Source organism: Nothobranchius furzeri, chromosome 8, assembly GCF_043380555.1.
Source record: "Nothobranchius furzeri strain GRZ-AD chromosome 8, NfurGRZ-RIMD1, whole genome shotgun sequence".
Lineage (NCBI taxonomy): Eukaryota > Metazoa > Chordata > Actinopteri > Cyprinodontiformes > Nothobranchiidae > Nothobranchius > Nothobranchius furzeri.
This window is the reverse complement of record NC_091748.1, coordinates 43,968,903-43,977,151: the sequence shown is the minus strand read 5'-3', so window position 1 is coordinate 43,977,151 and position 8,249 is coordinate 43,968,903.

Here is an 8,249-nt window from a genome sequence, read left to right as displayed (position 1 = left end):
TCTAGGACATTCAGAAGCCAAGTTATAATCCCACAAAAGTGTAACTGGACTACTTCTTTAAAGTGACACCAGATCCGGTGACCTTTGGGACATGGTTTTACCCCCTATAGGAATGTGGGATCATCTTGAAACGTTCAGATCACTTACAACTCAATAGATTCTACCTTCTTGTAGCGTTTCAGCCTGATTGGACCTTGTTTTCACACAAATGGACCCAGAATGATGTGAAATTGTGCTTCGTGCAACATAATTCTGGGTGCCATTTCCAAACCATAAGTGCTAATGACTCCATTCCTTTTTGTGGTTGTAGGGGCTGTTGATTGGAGTACATTAAAGCAAACCTGATTTCTCTAGGACATTCAGAAGCCAAGTTATAAGCCCACAAATGTGTAACTGGACTATTTCTTTAAATTGACACCAGATCCGGTGACCTTTGGGACATGGTTTGACCCCCTTAGGAAAGTGCTATCATCATGAAACGTTCAGATCACTTACAACTCAATAGATTCTATCTTCCTGTAACGTTTCAGCCTGATTGGACCTTGTTTTCACACAAATGGACCCAGAATGAAGTGAAATTGTGCTTCCTTCAACATAATTCTGGGTGCCATTTACAAACCATAAGTGCTAATGACTCCATTCCTTTTTGTGGTTGTAGGGGCTGTTGATTGGAGTACACTAAAACAAACCTAACCTCTCTAGGACATTCAGAAGCCAAGTTATAAGCCCACAAAGGTGTAACTGGACTACTTCTTTAAAGTGAAACCAGGCCCGGTGACCGTTGGGACATGGTTTTACCCCCTATAGGAATGTGCGATCATCTTGAAACGTTCAGATCACTTACAACTCAATAGATTCTACCTTCTTGTAGCGTTTCAGCCTGATTGGACCTTGTTTTCACACAAATGGACCCAGAATGATGTGAAATTGTGCTTCGTGCAACATAATTCTGGGTGCCATTTACAAACCATAAGTGCTAATGACTCCATTCCTTTATTGAGGTTGTAGGGGCTGTTGATTGGAGTACACTAAAACAACCCTTCCTCTCTAGGACATTCAGAAGCCAAGTTATAAGCCCACAAAGGTGTAACTGGACTACTTCTTTAAAGTGACACCAGGCCCGGTGACCTTTGGGACATGGTTTGACCCCCTATAGGAATGTGCGATCATCATGAAACGTTCAGATCACTTACACCTCAATAGATTCTACCTTCTTGTAACGTTTCAGCCTGATTGGACCTTGTTTTCACACAAATGACCCAGAATGATGTGAAATTGTGCTTCGTGCAACATAATTCTGGGTGCCATTTACAAACCATAAGTGCTAATGACCCATTCCTTTTTGTGGTTGTAGGGGCTGTTGACTGGAGTACACTAAAACAAACCTGATCTCTCTAGGACATTCAGAAGCCAAGTTATAAGCCCACAAATGTGTAACTGGACTACTTCTTTAAATTGACACCAGATCCAGTGACCTTTGGGACATGGTTTGACCCCCTTAGGAAAGCGCTATCATCATGAAACGTTCAGATCACTTACAACTCAATAGATTCTACCTTCCTGTAACGTTTCAGCCTGATTGGACCTTGTTTTCACACAAATGAACCCAGAATGATGTGAAATTGTGCTTCGTGCAACATAATTCTGGGTGCCATTTAAAAACTATAAGTGCTAATGACTCCATTCCTTTTTGTGGTTGTAGGGGCTGTTGATTGGAGTATACTAAAACAAACCTGATCTCTCTAGGACATTCAGAATCCAAGTTATAAGCCCACAAATGTGTAACTGGACTACTTCTTTAAAGTGACACCAGGCCCGGTGACCTTTGGGACATGGTTTTACCCCCTATAGGAATGTGCGATCATCATGAAACGTTCAGATCACTTACAACTCAATAGATTCTACCTTCTTGTAACGTTTCAGCCTGATTGGACCCTGTTTTCACACAAATGGACCCAGAATGATGTGAAATTGTGCTTCGTGCAACATAATTCTGGGTGCCATTTACAAACCATGAGTGCTAATGACTCCATTCCTTTTTGTGGTTGTAGGGGCTGTTGATTGGAGTACATTAAAATAAACGTGATCTCTCTAGGACATTCAGAAGCCAAGTATTAAACCCACAAATGTGTAACTGGACTACTTCTTTAAATTGACACCAGATCTGGTGACCTTTGGGACATGGTTTGACCCCCTTAGGAAAGTGCTATCATCATGAAACGTTCAGATCACTTACAACTCAATAGATTCTACCTTCTTGTAACGTTTCAGCCTGATTGGACCTTGTTTTCACACAAATGGACCCAGAATGATGTGAAATTGTGTTTCGTGCAACATAATTCTGGGTGCCATTTACAAACCATAAGTGCTAATGACTACATTCCTTTTTGTGGTTGTAGGGGCTTCTGATTGGAGTACACTAAAACAAACCTAACCTCTCTAGGACATTCAGAAGCCAAGTTATAAACCCACAAATGTGTAACTGGACTACTTCTTTAAAGTGACACCAGGCCCGGTGATCTTTGGGACATGGTTTGACCCCCTTAGGAAAGTGCTATCATCATGAAACGTTCAAATCACTTACAACTCAATAGATTCTACCTTCCTGTAACGTTTCAGCCTGATTGGACCTTGTTTTCGCACAAATGAACCCAGAATGATGTGAAATTGTGCTTCGTGCAAAATATTTCTGGGTGCCATTTAAAAACCATAAGTGCTAATGACTCCATTCCTTTTTGTGGTTGTAGGGGCTGTTGATTGGAGTACACTAAAACAAACCTAACCTCTCTAGGACATTCAGAATTCAAGTTATAAGCCCACAGAGGTGTAACTGGACTACTTCTTTAAAGTGACACCAGGCCCGGTGACCTTTGGGACATGGTTTTACCCCCTATAGGAATGTGCGATCATCATGAAACGTTCAGATCACTGACAACTCAATAGATTCTACCTTCTTGTAACGTTTCAGCCTGATTGGACCTTGTTTTCACACAAATGGACCCAGAATGATGTGAAATTGTGCTTCGTGCAACATAATTCTGGGTGCCATTTACAAACCATGAGTGCTAATGACTCCATTCCTTTTTGTGGTTGCAGGGGCTGTTGATTGGAGTACATTAAAATAAACCTGATCTCTCTAGGACATTCAGAAGCCAAGTTATAAACCCACAAATGTGTAACTGGACTACTTCTTTAAATTGACACCAGATCCGGTGACCTTTGGGACATGGTTTGACCCCCTTAGGAAAGTGCTATCATCATGAAACGTTCAGATCACTTACAAATCAATAGATTCTACCTTCCTGTAACGTTTCAGCCTGATTGGACCTTGTTTTCACACAAATGAACCCAGAATGATGTGAAATTGTGCTTCGTGCAACATAATTCTGGGTGCCATTTACAAACCATAAGTGCTAATGACTCCATTCCTTTTTGTGGTTTTAGGGGCTGTTGATTGGAGTACATTAAAACAACCCTGATCTCTCTAGGACATTCAGAAGCCAAGTTATAAGCCCACAAATGTGTAACTGGACTACTTCTTTAAATTGACACCAGATCTGGTGACCTTTGGGACATGGTTTGACCCCCTTAGGAAAGTGCTATCATCATGAAACGTTCAGATCACTTACAACTCAATAGATTCTACCTTTCTGTAACGTTTCTGTCATGACTCCCATCCTTCACCCTCCTCCACTTCCTCATTATACCTTCATTCAGCTCACCTGGTTCCTCTCACCAAGCTCCAGCCATGCCCTGCTTTCCCCAGCAACCTGTCAGCTTCAATCAGCTCCATTCATTCCACCTGCTCCTGTAATCAGCCTCATCCCATTCACCTGCTTCCCCTGCTATAAAAGAACCAGCCATCCAGTCAACAGATGCCAGATTATTACAGCCCTGCCAGTAATTCTCCAGCGATCCACCCTGCCTGATCTCAGCCTCCAGACCTCGTTTTTCTCCTGACCCCTGCCTTGCTCACTGCTTGCCATTTGGACCTTGCCTGTCTCTGAACCTGCCTCAGCCTTGCCCTCCAGGTACCTCTGCCTTCAATAAAGACTTTTTTATATATTTTTACTGTGTTTGGCGTCTTCACGGGTCTTCTGAGTTCTGTTTGTGACAGAATAATCTGGCCAAAAATCTGACCCAATGCTGACACAGCACTTGGAGTATTTTTTTTTCTTCTTTTTTTTCATCGTACCTGTCATGGAGGATCTCACGCTCCTGGAGTTTATGGAGCTAGAGAAGGAGCAGGAGTCACCGTTCTGGGGAACGCGGCTGGCCATCAGGCCAGAGCCACGCAGAGGCTTCACTCCTCTGTCCAGGCCTGCTGCAAACGTCTTGTGCAGCGGGTTCATGACCACGCCGCTCCAGCCTCAAACCCCTCCTGTCAGGTCACGACGGCGGCGGTCCTGGAGGTTTTCTGGAGCTGATAAGAGGGTTAATCCTTCTCCCGTGCTGGTGTCGGCGGGTTCCTCGGACAGCACCTCATGTTCTGCTTCTGGACCGGTCCCAACAGAGGAGATTGTTCAGGGGATTATGCAGATGGTCGAGGAGGCTGTGTGGGAGGTCTTTGCCAAGCCAACCTGCCCCCACTTACGTCTGCGGGCGGCTGATAGGTTAAATGTCATCTTCTCCACCCATCCAGAGTTGATTGCGGTTCCAGCACTTGGTAATTACTACCTTTATGTCCGGAGGGTATATGGGTCTGCACTGAAGAATGTTGCCACAGAGGGTCTGACCTGCTGTGAGAGGTGGTCACCTTCCCCAGAACCCTCCAACGCATCGCGTTCTGCTCTGGCGGTGGTCCCGGGGGACGCATCGCATCCTGCCTCGGCGGTGGTCCAGAGGGATGCATCGCATCCTGCTCTGGCGGTGGTCCCGGGGGACGCATCGCATCCTGCTCTGGCGGTGGTCCCGGGGGACGCATCGCATCCTGCTCTGGCGGTGGTCCCGGGGGACGCATCGCATCCTGCTCTGGCGGTGGTCCCGGGGGACGCATCGCATCCTGCTCTGGCGGTGGTCTCGGAGGACGCATCGCATCCTGCTCTGGCGGTGGTCTCGGAGGACGCATCGCATCCGTCTCTGGCGGTGGTCCCGGGGGACGCATCGCATCCTGCTCTGGCGGTGGTCTCGGAGGACGCATCGCATCCTGCCCTGGCGGTGGTCTCGGAGGACGCATCGCATCCTGCTCTGGCGGTGGTCCGGGAGGACGCATCGCATCCTGCTCTGGCGGTGGTCCGGGAGGACGCATCGCATCCTGCTCTGGCGGTGGTCCGGGAGGACGCATCGCATCCTGCTCTGGCGGTGGTCCGGGAGGACGCATCGCATCCTGCTCTGGCGGTGGTCCGGGAGGACGCATCGCATCCTGCTCTGGCGGTGGTCCAGGAGGACATATCGCATCTTGCTTCGACGGAAGAGGTCCAAGAGGCCCCGGCCCAGCCTGTCCAAGGGGCTCCGTCCCAGCCTGTCCAAGGGGCTCCGGCCCAGCCTGTCCAAGGGGCGCCGGTGAAACCTTTCCACGAGCCTCCAGTCCAAGGGTCGACACCTCCAGGCTCTGAAGAGGACCTCTCCTTCCCCTGCTCTGAAGAGTACCTCTCCTGCCCCTGCTCTGAAGAGGACCTCTCCTGCCCCTGCTCTGAAGAGGACCTCTCCTGCCCCTGCTCTGAAGAGGACCTCTCCTGCCCCTGCTCTGAAGAGGACCTCTCCTGCCCCTGTTCTGAAGAGGACCCCTCCTGCTCTCAAGTTTCCCAGTCTCAAGTTCCCCAGTCTCAAGTTCCCCAGTCTCAAGTTCCCCAGTCTCAAGTCCCAGAGTCTGTGTCCCCTCAAGTCCCAGAGTCTGTGTCCCCTCGTAGTCTTAGTCGTGGTCCAGTGTCCCCTCGTAGTCTTAGTCGTGGTCCAGTGTCCCCTCGTAGTCTTAGTCGTGGTCCAGTGTCCCCTCGTAGTGTTAGTCGTGGTCCAGTGTCCCCTCGTAGTCTTAGTCTTAGTCCTGGGCCAGTGTCCTCTGTCACCACACTCCCACGGTCCCGGCTCCTGGTTCCCCGTCGCCGGCCCCCCAGACTCCCACGGTCCCGGCTCCTGGTTCCCCGCCGCCGGCCCCCCAGACTCCAACGGTCCCGGGTCCTGGTTCCCCGTCGCCGGCCCCCCAGACTCCCACGGTCCCGGCTCCTGGTTCCCCGTCGCCGGCCCCCCAGACTCCCACGGTCCCGGCTCCTGGTTCCCCGTCGCCGGCCCCCCAGACTCCCACGGTCCCGGCTCCTGGTTCCCCGTCGCCGGCCCCCCAGACTCCCACTGTCTTGGCTCCTGGTTCACCATCGCCGACCCCCCAGACTCACACTGTCTCGGCTCCTGGTTCCCCGTCGCCGGCCCCCCAGACCCTTCCGGCCCTCCTTCCTGGTCCCCCTCCTCCCGCCCTGCTCTGGCCCTCCTTCCTGGTCTCCCTCCTCCCACCCTGCTCTGGTTTCCTGTGGGCGTCTGGTATCCGCCCTTGAGGGGGGGGTTCTGTCATGACTCCCATCCTTCACCCTCCTCCACTTCCTCATTATACCTTCATTCAGCTCACCTGGTTCCTCTCACCAAGCTCCAGCCAAGCCCTGCTTTCCCCAGCAACCTGTCAGCTTCAATCAGCTCCATTCATTCCACCTGCTCCTGTAATCAGCCTCATCCCATTCACCTGCTTCCCCTGCTATAAAAGAACCAGCCATCCAGTCAACAGATGCCAGATTATTACAGCCCTGCCAGTAATTCTCCAGCGATCCACCCTGCCTGATCTCAGCCTCCAGACCTCGTTTTTCTCCTGACCCCTGCCTTGCTCACTGCCTGCCATTTGGACCTTGCCTGTCTCTGAACCTGCCTCAGCCTTGCCCTCCAGGTACCTCTGCCTTCAATAAAGACTTTTTTATTATTTTTACTGTGTTTGGCGTCTTCACGGGTCTTCTGAGTTCTGTTTGTGTCAGTTTCAGCCTGATTGAACCTTGTTTTCACACAAATGGACCCAGAATGATGTGAAATTGTGCTTCGTGCAACATAATTCTGGGTGCCATTTACAAACCATAAGTGCTAATGACTCCATTCCTTTTTGTGGTTGTAGGGGCTGTTGATTGGAGTACACTAAAACAAACCTGATCTCTCTAGGTCATTCAGAAGCCACGTTATCAGCCCACAAATGTGTAACTGGACTACTTCTTTAAATTGACACCAGATCCGGTGACCTTTGGGACATGGTTTGACCCCCTTAGGAAAGTGCTATCATCATGAAACGTTCAGATCACTTACAACTCAATAGATTCTACCTTCCTGTAACGTTTCAGCCTGATTGGACCTTGTTTTCGCACAAATGAACCCAGAATGATGTGAAATTGTGCTTCGTGCAAAATATTTCTGGGTGCCATTTAAAAACCATAAGTGCTAATGACTCCATTCCTTTTTGTGGTTGTAGGGGCTGTTGGTTGGAGTACACTAAAACAAACCTAACCTCTCTAGGACATTCAGAATTCAAGTTATAAGCCCACAGAGGTGTAACTGGACTACTTCTTTAAAGTGACACCAGGCCCGGTGACCTTTGGGACATGGTTTTACCCCCTATAGGAATGTGCGATCATCATGAAACGTTCAGATCACTGACAACTCAATAGATTCTACCTTCTTGTAACGTTTCAGCCTGATTGGACCTTGTTTTCACACAAATGGACCCAGAATGATGTGAAATTGTGCTTCGTGCAACATAATTCTGGGTGCCATTTACAAACCATGAGTGCTAATGACTCCATTCCTTTTTGTGGTTGTAGGGGCTGTTGATTGGAGTACATTAAAATAAACCTGATCTCTCTAGGACATTCAGAAGCCAAGTTATAAACCCACAAATGTGTAACTGGACTACTTCTTTAAATTGACACCAGATCCGGTGACCTTTGGGACATGGTTTGACCCCCTTTGGAAAGTGCTATCATCATGAAACGTTCAGATCACTTACAACTCAATAGATTCTACCTTCCTGTAACGTTTCAGCCTGATTGGACCTTGTTTTCACACAAATGAACCCAGAATGATGTGAAATTGTGCTTCGTGCAACATAATTCTGGGTGCCATTTACAAACCATAAGTGCTAATGACTCCATTCCTTTTTGTGGTTTTAGGGGCTGTTGATTGGAGTACATTAAAACAAACCTGATCTCTCTAGGACATTCAGAAGCCAAGTTATAAGCCCACAAATGTGTAACTGGACTACTTCTTTAAATTGACACCAGATCCGGTGA